This window comes from Jaculus jaculus, chromosome 16, assembly GCF_020740685.1.
Source record: "Jaculus jaculus isolate mJacJac1 chromosome 16, mJacJac1.mat.Y.cur, whole genome shotgun sequence".
Lineage (NCBI taxonomy): Eukaryota > Metazoa > Chordata > Mammalia > Rodentia > Dipodidae > Jaculus > Jaculus jaculus.
The window spans coordinates 13616494-13629502 of record NC_059117.1 but is presented as its reverse complement, the minus strand read 5'-3'; the positions used below and the strand labels follow the sequence as shown (position 1 = coordinate 13629502).

General features: G+C 39.8%; 1 pseudogene; it reads left to right on the top strand.

Annotated features, from left to right (window-relative positions):
• Positions 1-716: 716 nt before the first annotated feature.
• On the top strand, positions 717-3550 carry LOC123455362 (annotated as a pseudogene).
• Positions 3551-13009: the final 9459 nt, after the last annotated feature.

The window sequence follows — 13009 nt, the reverse complement described above, 5'->3', positions numbered from 1 at the left end:
GAGAGAGACAGAAAGGGACCAGGGCTCCCTCAAGGACATGCCTCAGTAACAACATTTCCTTCCATGAGTCCTCACCTTGTAAATTTCATCCTTTCACTACAGGACCTTGGGCTGGTGACCAAGACTTCAACATCTGGGCCTTAGGGGGGAACATTTCAGATCCAAACCATAGCAGTGAGTGTGTACATGTGCTCACAGTGGGTCTGTCTTCAAGCACAAGTTTCAGCTCAATGTGCTGTGTGTGCCTTCCACTGGTGGCCATTCTCACCTCCACTCTGTGTCTCGCCTGGCTTTCACAATGGCCTCAGGAGGCCGGATGGGAGAGATTATCACATCACTTCCCAAAGGAAGAAAATGAGAACCAGGAAACAAGCGGCCACTTGAGGATGTGCTGCTAGTAAGTGACACACTAACTGCTCTGCAGCCAAAGCTGTCAGCTCTTCTCCAGCCCCGCCGGCTCTTCAAATAGCTTAGCACAGACGTTTCCATATTTAGGGGCCAAGATCTACCCAGTTCTAAGTGCTTAAAATTGGAAGGCTCTGGAATATTTATTATTTTCTACCTCGCCTTGATTTTGTTTATGCTGTTGACTTGCTCTGGCATGCCTTCTGCTCTGTTTCCTCAGCTCAGTAAATGGGAATTGCACAGCCTCATCTTTGGCATCATCTCCTCCAGGAAGCCTTTCCTGATTGCCAGGTCACATCTGCTCTGACCCCATGACCTTCTTCACCCATGTGGACTATGCCACTGAGGTTTTTCTTTACTGCATTCCTCATTCCTCTCTTTATGGCTGGCACATCTTCGATGTGCAGAGGGCTTCTCAGGGGGGGAAGGGGTGAGGTGGAGGGCTGAGTTCTTCATTCAGTCACCTGACTTCTTACCACAGCAGGGGGTTGCCTCTGCTGGAGTCAGGGCAGCCTTGGTCCCTGGAAAAAGAAGGGCAAGCTGGCCAGCCTGGGGACACCAGGAGATGCTGTCTGTAGAGAGCAGCTGTGAGTGACTTCTTAAAAAGAACAGGCATGCCTCTCAACCCCACTGCCTGTTTCTGAAGCAACAGAAACTGCTCCAAAATTTAAAATAATGACAGCCTAATTGGTGAAGCCATGCCATGCCTTCAGGATTCATTTTTCTTTCTTTTGTTCTATTATATCCTTTTGGACCTAATTACCCTGGGTGGTGACACTAACTTGGAGATTCACAAGAATTCTAAGTTACCTAATCAGTCTCTCATTTTGTTGGACATGGAAAGTAGAAGCAAAAAATTCCTAGTTAGATAATAAAATGACTCCATTTTAAGGTCTCCCTGTAATAAAATGACAACATTTTGAGGTCTCACACTAGGGAGGAAGAGTTTCAGTATGTAATGGCTTGCTGGTGAGCAGCCATCTTTTTGGTACATAATTTGTAAATATGACCTCACAATCTGCCCTGGGCTGTCTGTCTCCAGGCATGTTCCCACATACTACAGAGCTGTGTTCTAGATTTGTCTCAATCTTTCCTTTCTTTGCCTTATACGTTTACCATCCAAATTTCACGAAGCATGTGGCCTGTCTTTGACCTTCTTTGGATAGACTAACCCCGCATTGGTTATTGTGCAAGTTGTTTCTGTCAAGAGCCTCCCTCAGCCTCTCCAATCTGATGCTGGTGGCAGCTGTGAGTCCCTCCGCAGGCCTTTTGTCTCTGTGAGGATGGGGCTGGTGGCTTAGAAAGAGCAGGGATGGAGTCAGCTGAGCCTAGGCCAGGCCATCATCACCTGGCAGGCTTGAAGAGATAGTTTCCTCAGAGGCTGACGGGAGGTTTGATTACCGTACATCATAGCTAGTTTAAGCTAAGTAAATAAGTCATGTATATAAGACATGAAAATAGAAGGGGAACTATTTTAGGAAAGAACAGGGACCTGTGGAGGGGAGGAGAGGAGAGGGCACAGGGAGGGTGGGAGGTGAACATGGTCTGAGGACGTGGTATGCTTTAATGAAAATGCCATGGAGAAGCCCATTGCTTATACAATGAATATACAGTAATAACAATAAAAAACTAAAATGTATACCCACACAGACACACATGTACCTGCATAGTCTCACATGAATGTATGCATAGTCACACATACCCACAAAGAGAGATGAAGAAAAATAAAGAGAAATTACAAGAAATAATAAAAAAACTAATTAGATAGAGAATTCCAGATCAACAAACAAGGAACAAATCCAAAAGAACACTTTCAACTATCTAATAAATTATAGGCAAATGCATTTTTTGTTTGATGAAAAAGGCAAAAATACATGTTTATTTAAATTTAATGAAGTCTAAGACTTGTCAAACTTGAGTTTAAAAATTAACAAAAACAAGCTAATTAAATATGACATTTCAATAATAACCTTATATATTTGGCTGCTAAAAGATGTGTTGCTATGTAAAAGTCACAGGCTATTTTATTTTGGTTTTGGTTTTGTGAGGTGAGGTCTCATGCAGCCCTCTTTGCCTCAAATTGGATGTGTGATTCTTGAACATCTTGCTTCCACCTCCCAAGTGCTGGGATTACAGGCATGCCACTGTTTCATAAGGACTAGACATTTTATTTTATTTGTAATTTTTCTTTATTCTTTCATTGTGTGTACATGTATACAGGCTAGAGGACAACCTCAGGTGTTGCTCCTCTGGAGTTGTCCACCTTTTATGAGGCAGGGCTTGTCATTGTCTGGAGCTCCAAGTAGTTTAGAGGAGCTGGCTGTGCGCCCCAGCGCTTCTCCATCTTGCTGGTGCTGGATTACAAATGCATGCCACCATGCCAGGCTTTTTTGTTTTTCTCACATGGGTTCTAACGATTTAACTCAGGTCTTCATTCTTGCATAGTATTGTGGTTTGAATGTGAAATCCCTCTTAGGCTCATGTGTTTGAACACTTAGCCCCCAGCTGTTGGGACTGTTCAGGAAGGTTGTGGAACCTTTAGTTGGTGGAGCCTTTCTGGAGGAAGTGGGCCACTGGGGGTGAGCCTTGAGGTTCTGCAGCTTGGCCTCACTTCCTATTCACTCTCTGCCTCCTGCCTGCCATTGTGACAGTCTGCTCTGTCATACCCACCCTGATGGACTCTTATCATTTGAGGTAGGCTGAAAATAAACCCTTTCTTCCCTTAGGTTGCTTCTGGCCACCTGTTTGTTTGCAGCAATAGATACAATTGAGGGGAGGTAGTTGACATGGCTGGAAGGGGAATTTCTCACTTTGTAGTGTTGACGTTTTGTCATTCATAGAAAGTTGGGTGTGAAAAACGGGAAAAGAAACTTGGTAAGATTATTATCACTACAGATACGTGGAAAGAGGGTACAAGGGATACCACAGAAAGTGGTGGAAGAAATTTGAATGAAAATAAAGCTTTGACTTCAAAACAGCAAGATTTGCTCCATCTAGAAAGAGTTGGCTCTCCACATACAGAGTTTGCAGCAGTCTGTTCACCAGCCTGGTTCTCATTACTGCCGGGGCTGTAGCACCAACAGAAAAGATCAGTGTGATGTGTGGCGAAAAGGTCTGGGAAACCAAAACCTACAAACATCTGTAGGTGCTTTGATGAGGTTTTGGGCTTTCTATGATTTTATTTTCTGCTTTGAATTTCCAAAGCATAACACAAATATTCATCTTATAGAATGACCTGTTTTAAGAAAAATTATGTTTAAACCAGGGGAATTGACCCGCATTCTATTCTTTTATGAGTTCTTTAAATTTTGTTTTTAATTTGTTTGTGAGCAGAGAGAGAAAGAGAGAAGAGAGACAAGCAGAGAGAATGGGCACACCAGGCCCTCCAGCTGCTGCAAACTACAAATGCATGCGCCTCAGTGCATCTGAATCTTTGTGGGTACTAGGGAATCAAACTCTGGTCATTAGGCTTTGTAGTCATGTTTTAACCCCTAAGTCATCTCTCGAGCCCCCCTTTTTTGTCCAAGTTCATTTTTAGTATTCTCTTCTTTTGCTCTCAGGAAGTTCTGAACAGCAATGATATATCCAGTCTTCTGCCTTAAGTGGTTATTTTCTTCATGAGCATTTTAATGAACTAGAATAAGTGACAAAATAAATGGAAAAAATATTCTTGAGATCAGTGTGCACTTTCTTTTCTTTTCTTTTTTTTTTAAGATTTTTATTTATTCATTTGAGAGTGACAGAGAGAGAAAGAGGCAGATAGAGAGCACGAGAAAGAATGGGCGCTCCAGGGCTTCCAGCCACTGCAGACGAACTCCAGATGCGTGCGCTCCCTTGTGCATCTGGCTAACGTGGGTCCTGGGGAATCAAGCCTCGAACCAGGGTCCTTAGGCTTCACAGGCAAGCGCTTACCCACTACGTCATCTCTCCAGCCCTAGTGTGCACTTTCTATTTAACATTATTCATATGGTTCTTGTGTGCATATTTTATTTATAGATATTGCAAAAATGAGATGAGTTTCCCTCCCCCATTCTCTACGATGTCATAGTCCGTTAAATCAGCAGTACTTTATTAATTGCAGTTTCATTGTTTATTTAAATGGTTGAAGCCATTATTTCTAGTTCCTTAGTTGTTTTTGTGTTTATTCTGGTGGTACTAGGGGTTAAACCCAGGGCTTTGTGTATTCTAGGCAAGCACTCTATGGCTGAGCTACATCACCAGCCCTGAATAATTTTCTGTAATTAGTTTGGGCCCAAACTGAAGATAAGTTGTGTTTTTGACTTTTTAAAATTTGTTCCTGAACCTAATATGCCAGTTGTTTTCATACATGAACAAGAACACAGGGAATACCCATTTGTCTGAATGAATACGCTGGATTTCAGAAAAACATATACAAGTTATCCTGAATTCAAATGATCATGGACCCAGGGGAACAGTAATTTCCCCTTTAAAATGTTTGCTCATGTTCCTATGGAGTGAAAATAAATCTGCACTTTGAAAGATTTTAATTATTTATTTTTGGTTTATCGAGGTAGGGTTTCACTCTAGCATTGGCTGACCTGGAATTCACTATGTAGACTCAGGGTGGAGGGTAGCCTTGAACCTAAGGTGCGCCTCTTACCTCTGTCTCCCAAGTGCTGGGACTAAAGGCATGCACCACCTCGCCCAATACTTTAAAAGATTTAAAAATTTTATTTATTTATTTGAGAGAGAGAGAGAGAGAGAGAGAAATAAATAGATAAATAAATAAATAAATAGGCAGAGAGAGAAAGAGAGAGAGAGAGAGAGAATGGGCACACCAGGGCAGATGTATGCCCCTCCTTGTACATCTGGCTTATGTGGGTCCTGGGGAATTGAACTTTGGTCCTTTGGCTTTGCATGCCAATGCCTTAACCACAAAGCCATCTATCCACCCTGAATCTGTATTTTTTTGAAACAGGAAATAAACTTTCCTAAAAAAGCAAGCTTCCTGGTACTTAAGGCATTAGTTATTTATTTGCCCGGAAAGAGAGAAAGAGAGAGAGAGCACATCAGGGCCTTGAACTCCAGACATATGCCACTTTGTGCATTTGGCTTTATGTGAGTACTGGGAAATCGAAATTGAACTCTGGGACATCAGGTTTTGCAAGCAAGTGCCTTTAACCACTTAGCCATATATCCAGCCCCAAGACTTCATCTACTACCTTCATAGGCTTGACCCTTTGGCTTTTTTTTTTTTTTTTTAAGTTTTTGAGGTAAGTTCTCACTCTAGCTCAGGCTGACCTGGAATTCACTGTGCAGTCTCAGGGTGGCCTTGAACTCTCGGTGATACTCGTACCTCTGTCTCCTGAGTGCTGGGATTGAAGGTGTGAGCCACCACGCCTGGCTGACCCTCTGCTTTTAAAGCTATCAGACTACTGGGAGACCAAAACAGTTCTCCCTACTTCCAGTTGTAGCATCTATAATAAATATGCACCACTGTATGATATGTAGACTACTGTTGATAATGCAGTGATGCACATTGTATTTTAATTGTCCTAAAATTACCATGAAGAATATTTAAAGTTTTTAAAAGTATAATTCAAAATATAAATAATGTCTTTGAGACAAACAAATATTTCATCATGTCTTAATCACGTTGGGTTTTTTAATAAAAATCATGACATGAGAATCTCATTAGAGGATCCAGTAGGTCCCAGATTCATTAAACATTGTGTTGACTAGCTTTGATCAAAGTGTCTGTCTCAGAGTCAGCTTGGGACCCGGGTTTGCATGACTCACCCTTCACCCTTGCAACCTTGGGCAGCTTCCTTCCATGAGTGTGTCCAGTGGCCAGATCTGGGCTCTCCTTAACTGGTTTTTGTTAACATTATTCTTCTCTAGAACAGAATATTAATAATATTAATAATGTTAATATGACTTGTAATTTGAGTAAAAGTAGCTACTAGATGAGCAAATCCCCAAATAGTAAGTGAACATAAAATACTTTTTAAAGGAAGGCATAAAGCCAAGGTATAACAACATAAAGTTTCAAAATTAAAGCCAAACATAGTCTTTTTCCAAAATAAATGTAAAGGTGTTGAAAATCTGTAGAATATATGAATATAAAAATGGTAGAATTACATATGTGTGCAGAAGTTTGTATAAATATATGGAACTCTAGTACTATTTTCTGTATTAATAATTATTTTCCATTTGTTCATTTTTTTGAGGCAAGACCAACAGACTGGCCTTTTTTTTATGTTCATGCACCAGAGAGAGATAGAGGGAGAGAGAGCTGGCATGCTAGCACTGCGGCCGAACTCCAGACGCGTGCACCCCTGTATGCAAGTGCGGCCTTGAGCACTTGTGTCACTGTGTGTCTGGCGTACGTGAGACCCGGAGAGTCAAGCATGAGTCCTTAGGCTTCACAAGCAAGCATCTTAACCGCTAAGGCATCTCTCCAGCCCTATTTTCCCAGTTTGATCCAAATTCCTGTTATCTTTTAGTTACTAGTGCCTTTGGTTAGGGATATGAACTTAAAAGTTTGGTATCCTACAAATAGACATTTTCACATATACACGTTTGCTGAGAAGTTTAAACTGAAGAAAGTTGTAGTCACTCATGCCCTGACTTCCTTTTTGTTTTCCATATTTGCTTTCATTTTCTATTTTTTTCTTTGGCTCATTTGAGAGTATAGTATTACATATGGACTTCATAAGAATAAGCACATAGTCTTACCTAAGAATACTTACAAAATCAGGAAATTAACATTTATGGGGCTAAGAAGAAGACTCAGTCGTTAAAGGTACCTGCTTACAAAGCCTGCTGACCTGGGCTCAATTCTCCAGTGCCCATATAAGCTGGACACAAAAAGTGGCACAAGCATCAGGTGTTTGTTTACACCAGCAAGAGGTCCTGGTGCCCCTCCCTCCAAATAAGTAAATGCAGAGTAAGCATCAACAGGAGCGCTATTCCCAATGCCGGCCTGACAACAGCAACAAACTTAGAGATGAACTGAAACACATCGTAGCGGAAGTACAGAGGATATAGTAAACTTAACACTAAAAACAGTCTGCTAGAAATCTTCGCTAGTATCTTTACATTTGTTGAAGCACAAAATGCCACATCTTAGTTGGGCATGGTGGCGCATGCCTTTAATCCCAGCACTAGGGAGGCAGAGGTAGGAAGATCACCATGAGTTCAAGGCCAGCCTGAGTCTACATAATGAATTCCAGGTCAGCCTGAGCTAGAGTGAGTTCCTACCTCAAAAAACAAAAAGCACACACACACACAAAATAAAATGCTGGGCTGGAGAGATGGCTTAGTGGTTAAGCGCTTGCCTGTGAAGCCTAAGGACCCCAGTTCGAGGCTTGGTTCCCCAGGTCCCACGTTAGCCAGATGCACAAGGGGGCGCACGCGTCTGGAGTTCGTTTGCAGAGGCTGGAAGCTCTGGCGCGCCCATTCTCTCTCTCTCCCTCTGTCTGTCTTTCTCTCTGTGTCTGTCGCTCTCAAATAAATAAATAAATAATTTAAAAAATATATTAAAAATATTAAAAAAATAAAAGAAAATAAAATGCCGCATCTTATTCAAAGTCCTTTGGATTACAGAAGTACTATTTTCTTTCTTTTTTAAATTTTTAAATTTTTATTAACATTTTCCATGATTATAAAAAATATAAAAAAATTTAAAAAATCCCATTTATTTTATTTCTTAATGATTGTTTCAATGTCATTTGACTTGCCAGTATAACTCATAAAATTCTAAATGTATATATACATATATAGTAGCTTCTAATTGACAGACTATATTTCAATTTCATTTGTCCCATTGGTTGTTTCTTTTCAGCCACAAGACCCAGTCCAAGACTGCATATTGTCTGTCATGACTCACCTGTGCAACAACCCTGCTGCCTGTCTTTCGTAATATTGACGCATTTGAGAAACAAGGGAGAACTAAAGACTAGGACAGCCTTCGGTCCGTGTAGATGGGCATACTGTTAAGTGATGTATCTCTAGGTATCATATCCAGTTAAGTGAGATCCAGCTAGGTGTCATGTACAAATGCACAGAATGTCCTCTACTGGTGAGGCTAATTATGATAACACGAGAAAGATGCTGTCCACTTCTCTGTTGTAGAGCTACTGTTTTTCCTGTTTGCAGTTAGTTAATTTGATGATAATTTCAGAGCCAAACTTGCTCAGAAACATCTACCAAATATTTTTCTTTGTGGTCTCTACCCACTAATTTTAGTCTTTACTATATGTTTGTAACAACTGTATTATAATGAAAGACTCCATCCTCTAGTATTTGGCTAGGCATATTTCAATATTCCATATTATATTATATATCACATATTATGTATTAAATTCCAGAATAACACAACGAGATTGTTAACATTATTCCCAACTTATATATGTTAAAACTTATATTAAGAATGGTTAAGTAAGTAAAATTGTCACACAAAAGCCTTGGTTGGAATTTTAATTCAGGCATTTCTGAACTTTTCATGAAATCTGAACTCTCTTACTATAAATGTCTTTGTAAGTGGGTGTTATCTGATAGTTATTCATTTACCAAATTTCTGCATATCCTGGATAAAATTAGGGCTAACATATTAAACTTTTTAAAATCACAATCTTTCTCCTCAAGGATCACAACATCAGATACAAATATTTTTTAGTAATCTCAAGAATTTATCAGTTGATAAAAGCAATGGTATCTCTATAATTTCAAGAGATTTGATTACCAATTTAAATTTTATATTCTGAGTAGTAGGTATTTCTAAATTTCCAATGATCACAAGAATGAAGCCACCTTTAAAGGGCTGTGATTTTGTGCGTGTGAGAGAGACAGAATCTTGTGTTTCTCAGCTGGCCTCAAGCTTGATATGGGAGTGATTTTGAACTATCTTGAGGATTAGGACAGTGGCTATCTTCTCAGGAGAAAAGTTATTTTCATTATCCCAAAGTTTTAGATTTCCCAGCATGATGCATTAGTTATCTCACTCATCAGGGATAATATTTTGAATGTGGTGGATTGGGTGGCAGAATACATTCTAACTGGATGACTTTGATTTCATATGTGTGTATATATATATATATATATATATATATATATATATATATATATATATAATGAAAATCATAGTATAGCAAACACCTGCTGACTGGCAGGATATGATATGTCAAACCTATAAGACAATCTTATCTTCAGAGGTTAAACTCTAGTGTGCAGAGCAGAGAGTGAGGAGGGCATGTCTGCCTCCCTCTCTCACAGTCATTGCAGTACATTCAGCTCAATAGAGACAGTGACTGGGTCACTGGGGGACTCTGCCTCCCTGAGGAAAAACAGCTAAACATGGGCAAAGCAGAGCTTAAGAAGCCAAGAGGCACATGTCATCATATGCGTTCTTTGTGCAAATTTGTCAGGAGGAACACAAGAGAAGCACCTAGATGCTTCTGTCAACTTCTGAAGAGTTCTTAGGAAGAGCTCAGAGAGGTGGAGGCTGTCTCTGCTAAAGACAAAGGAAACTTTGCTGACATGACGAAGCAGATGAGAGAGAGATGAAAACCTGAGAAGGGGAAACACAAGTGAAATCCAAGGATCTCAATGTATTCCAGAGGCCACTTTTGGTCTTTTTGTTTTACTCTGAGTATCATCCTCAAATCAAAGGAGGACATCATTGTCTGTCCACTGGTGATGCTATGAAGGAACGGGGAGCGATGTGGGACATATGACTGCAGGGGACACGTGGCCTCGGAGAAGGTTGCTGAGCTGAAGGAAAAAGAGGAAGAGCTTACTGCTGCCTACAGAGCTAAGGGAAGGCTGGAGGCAAAAAAAAATTGTCAGGACTGAAAAGAACAAGAAAAGAAGGACAAGGAGGAAAATGAAGATGACGAGGAAAAGAAGGAAGATGAAGAAAATGAGAATAAATAAGCTGGTTTGAGCAGTTTTTTCTTGTATATAAAACATTTAACCCCTTGTATACAACTCACTCCTTGTAATGGAAAAAAATATGAGAATGTAAGTCTGTGCAAAATTTGTTTTAAAACTGTATGGAGTCTTTTTTTGTATATTTAGCACACTTAAAAAAATTAACAAATGTATCTTTGCACAGCCCTGTCCTGGTGATGTTTTCAATAGCCACTAGCCTTGCCTGGGATGGGATGGGGCTGGTGAATCGGCATGGAAGTTTAAAGCAGGTCTTTGTTGGTATACAACACAGATCAGCTATACGTAGGGACAGCAGGGTTTTCCATCTTAGTTGTCTCTGAGGCAGCTTATATGGAGTAATTGCTGCTCTGTTAACTCAATACCACTCTGTCATTACAAAAAATGTAGCTGCTTTGTTGACATTCTGAATGCTTCTAAGTAAATACAATTTTTAAATTAATATTGCTGTCCTTTTTTCATAGGTATGAAATTGTTCTTCTTGAGGGGAAGTTAGTTTTTTACTTTTGCCCATTTTGGGTCACTTGATCTATTGCAGTTTCTTTTCATATACTTAGGATGAATAAAATAATTTTGTCTACACACCCTGCATAGCGTGATGTAGGCAGTAAAAGTATGAGAACATTTTCATCCATCATTGAAACTCTAGAATCTTCATCAATTGATAAGAGATCTCAAAGAAGTTTACAATGTGAAGAGTAGTCAGTTGCTTTCATACTGTGGGTTTACAAGAATCAAATACTTTGAAAGTTTGTTCTTGAAAGACTAGTGGGAAAGTATGTTCTAATCTTCGAATGAAGACCCTGTATTCTTTAACTCCTATTTCCATGTAATGGTAGTTATATCTGAAGTTCCCACATTAAAGAAGATCTGAGAATATACCCCCCAAAGCTTAAAATGCTTGGCTGCCATATTAAACTTTTTTGTTGACATTAGTCCCAGGGAAGGCTATGAAAATGCTGGCTACATGTTTACAGTTTATCTAAATGTGGATTGCTTAGAAAAGTTGAGGCTATTAAAAGCAGTATTAAAATTAGTTGGGCCAGCTTTTAAAATTATGCCACATTTAAAATTAAAGTAGGATATAGTTTCCTATATTTTGTTTTCCCCTTTGTAAATCAGATAGAGGAAGAAAAACTTGGCATCTTAGTACCAGTTACCCAATTTCTTTGATTTTTCTTTACAAAACCCAAACTCATCACTTGAGTCATGTTTACCTGCTTAGTTCATGGAACAATTTGGCAACTTTGTGGTTTTGAGATTATCATTCTCTTAAAGTGCCAGTGTTTTAAAATAATGTTCTTGTAATTATACACACTTTTGGGATGGAGTGCTGCTTTGTTATATAATGTTGACTTGGATTCTGAGCCTTTGCATTTGTTCATGTAAGTTCAGGAGGATACTTAACATCAGAGTCCTGGATGATATTGATAAATTAATAATTGTAGAAATTTTAAAAAATATTAAAAGTATAATTTTTTTTGGTTTTTCGAGGTAGGGTCTCACTCTGGTCCAGGCTAACCTGGAATTAACTCTGTAGTCTCAGGGTGGCCTCGAACTCACGGCGATCCTCCTACCTCTGCCTCCCGAGTGCTGGGATTAAAGGTGTGCGCCACCACGCCGGGCTTAAAAGTATAATTTTTTTAAAAAAATATATTTATTTATTTGACAGAGAAAGAAGGAGGGACAGAGAGAGAGAATGGGCACGCCAGGGCCTCCAGCCACTGCAAACGAACTCCAGACACGTGTGCCACCTTTTGCATCTGGCTAACGTGGGTCCTGGGAATTGAACCTGGGTCCTTTGACTTTGCAGACAAAAGCCTTAACCTCTAAGCCACCTCTCCAGCCCAAAAGTATAATTTTTGATAACATGTAATTCAGCAGTTTTACTTCTGGGCATATGTTTAAGGAATTTCAAGCAAGATTTGAAGGAGATGCTAGTATACCTACCTACATGGCAGCATCATTCCTAATAGCTAACTGGAAGAAGCAACCCAGGAATCCTTCAACAGTGGCATGGAGAAGCAGAATGTGGCATATTATTACAATGAAAGATTATTTAGCCTTAAAAAGGGAGCAAATTCAAATACTTGGAAAAGCCTTGAAGACATTAAGCTAAATAAAATGTCAGTCACAAAAGGAGATGTATTGTATCATTTCACTCATGTGAGATAATTGTTATAGCCAAATTCACAGAAACAGAAAATAACATGATGACTGTTCTGGGCTGGATGGAGAGGAGACTATGTTACTAATGGGCACTCAGTGTCAGTCTGGGAAGGTATAAAGAAGTCTGGAGATGAATGGGAGTGATAAATGTACTTAATGCCACTGTGTTACTATATGCCTAAAAATGGTGAAGGGCAAACCAATATTCCATCACTATAATGAAGTCCATCAGACACTTACAAGAGAATACGTTTGTTTCCATTCACAGTTTTAGAGGCTTCAGTGTGTGAGTGACCAGCTCCATTACTTTGGGCCTGTAATGAGGCAGTACATCCTGGTGGAAGCTCACAGTTGAACAAACTGGCTAGCCTCATGGTCATGAAGACAGACAGAAAGGAGAGAGAGAGAGAGAGATTGAGAGAGAGAGAGAGGGAGCAAGTCATGTTCCCACAATCTCCTTCAGAGGCATGCTGTCAATAACCAAGGCCTCCTCTTAAAGGACACTTCTTCAAGGTTCCGCCAG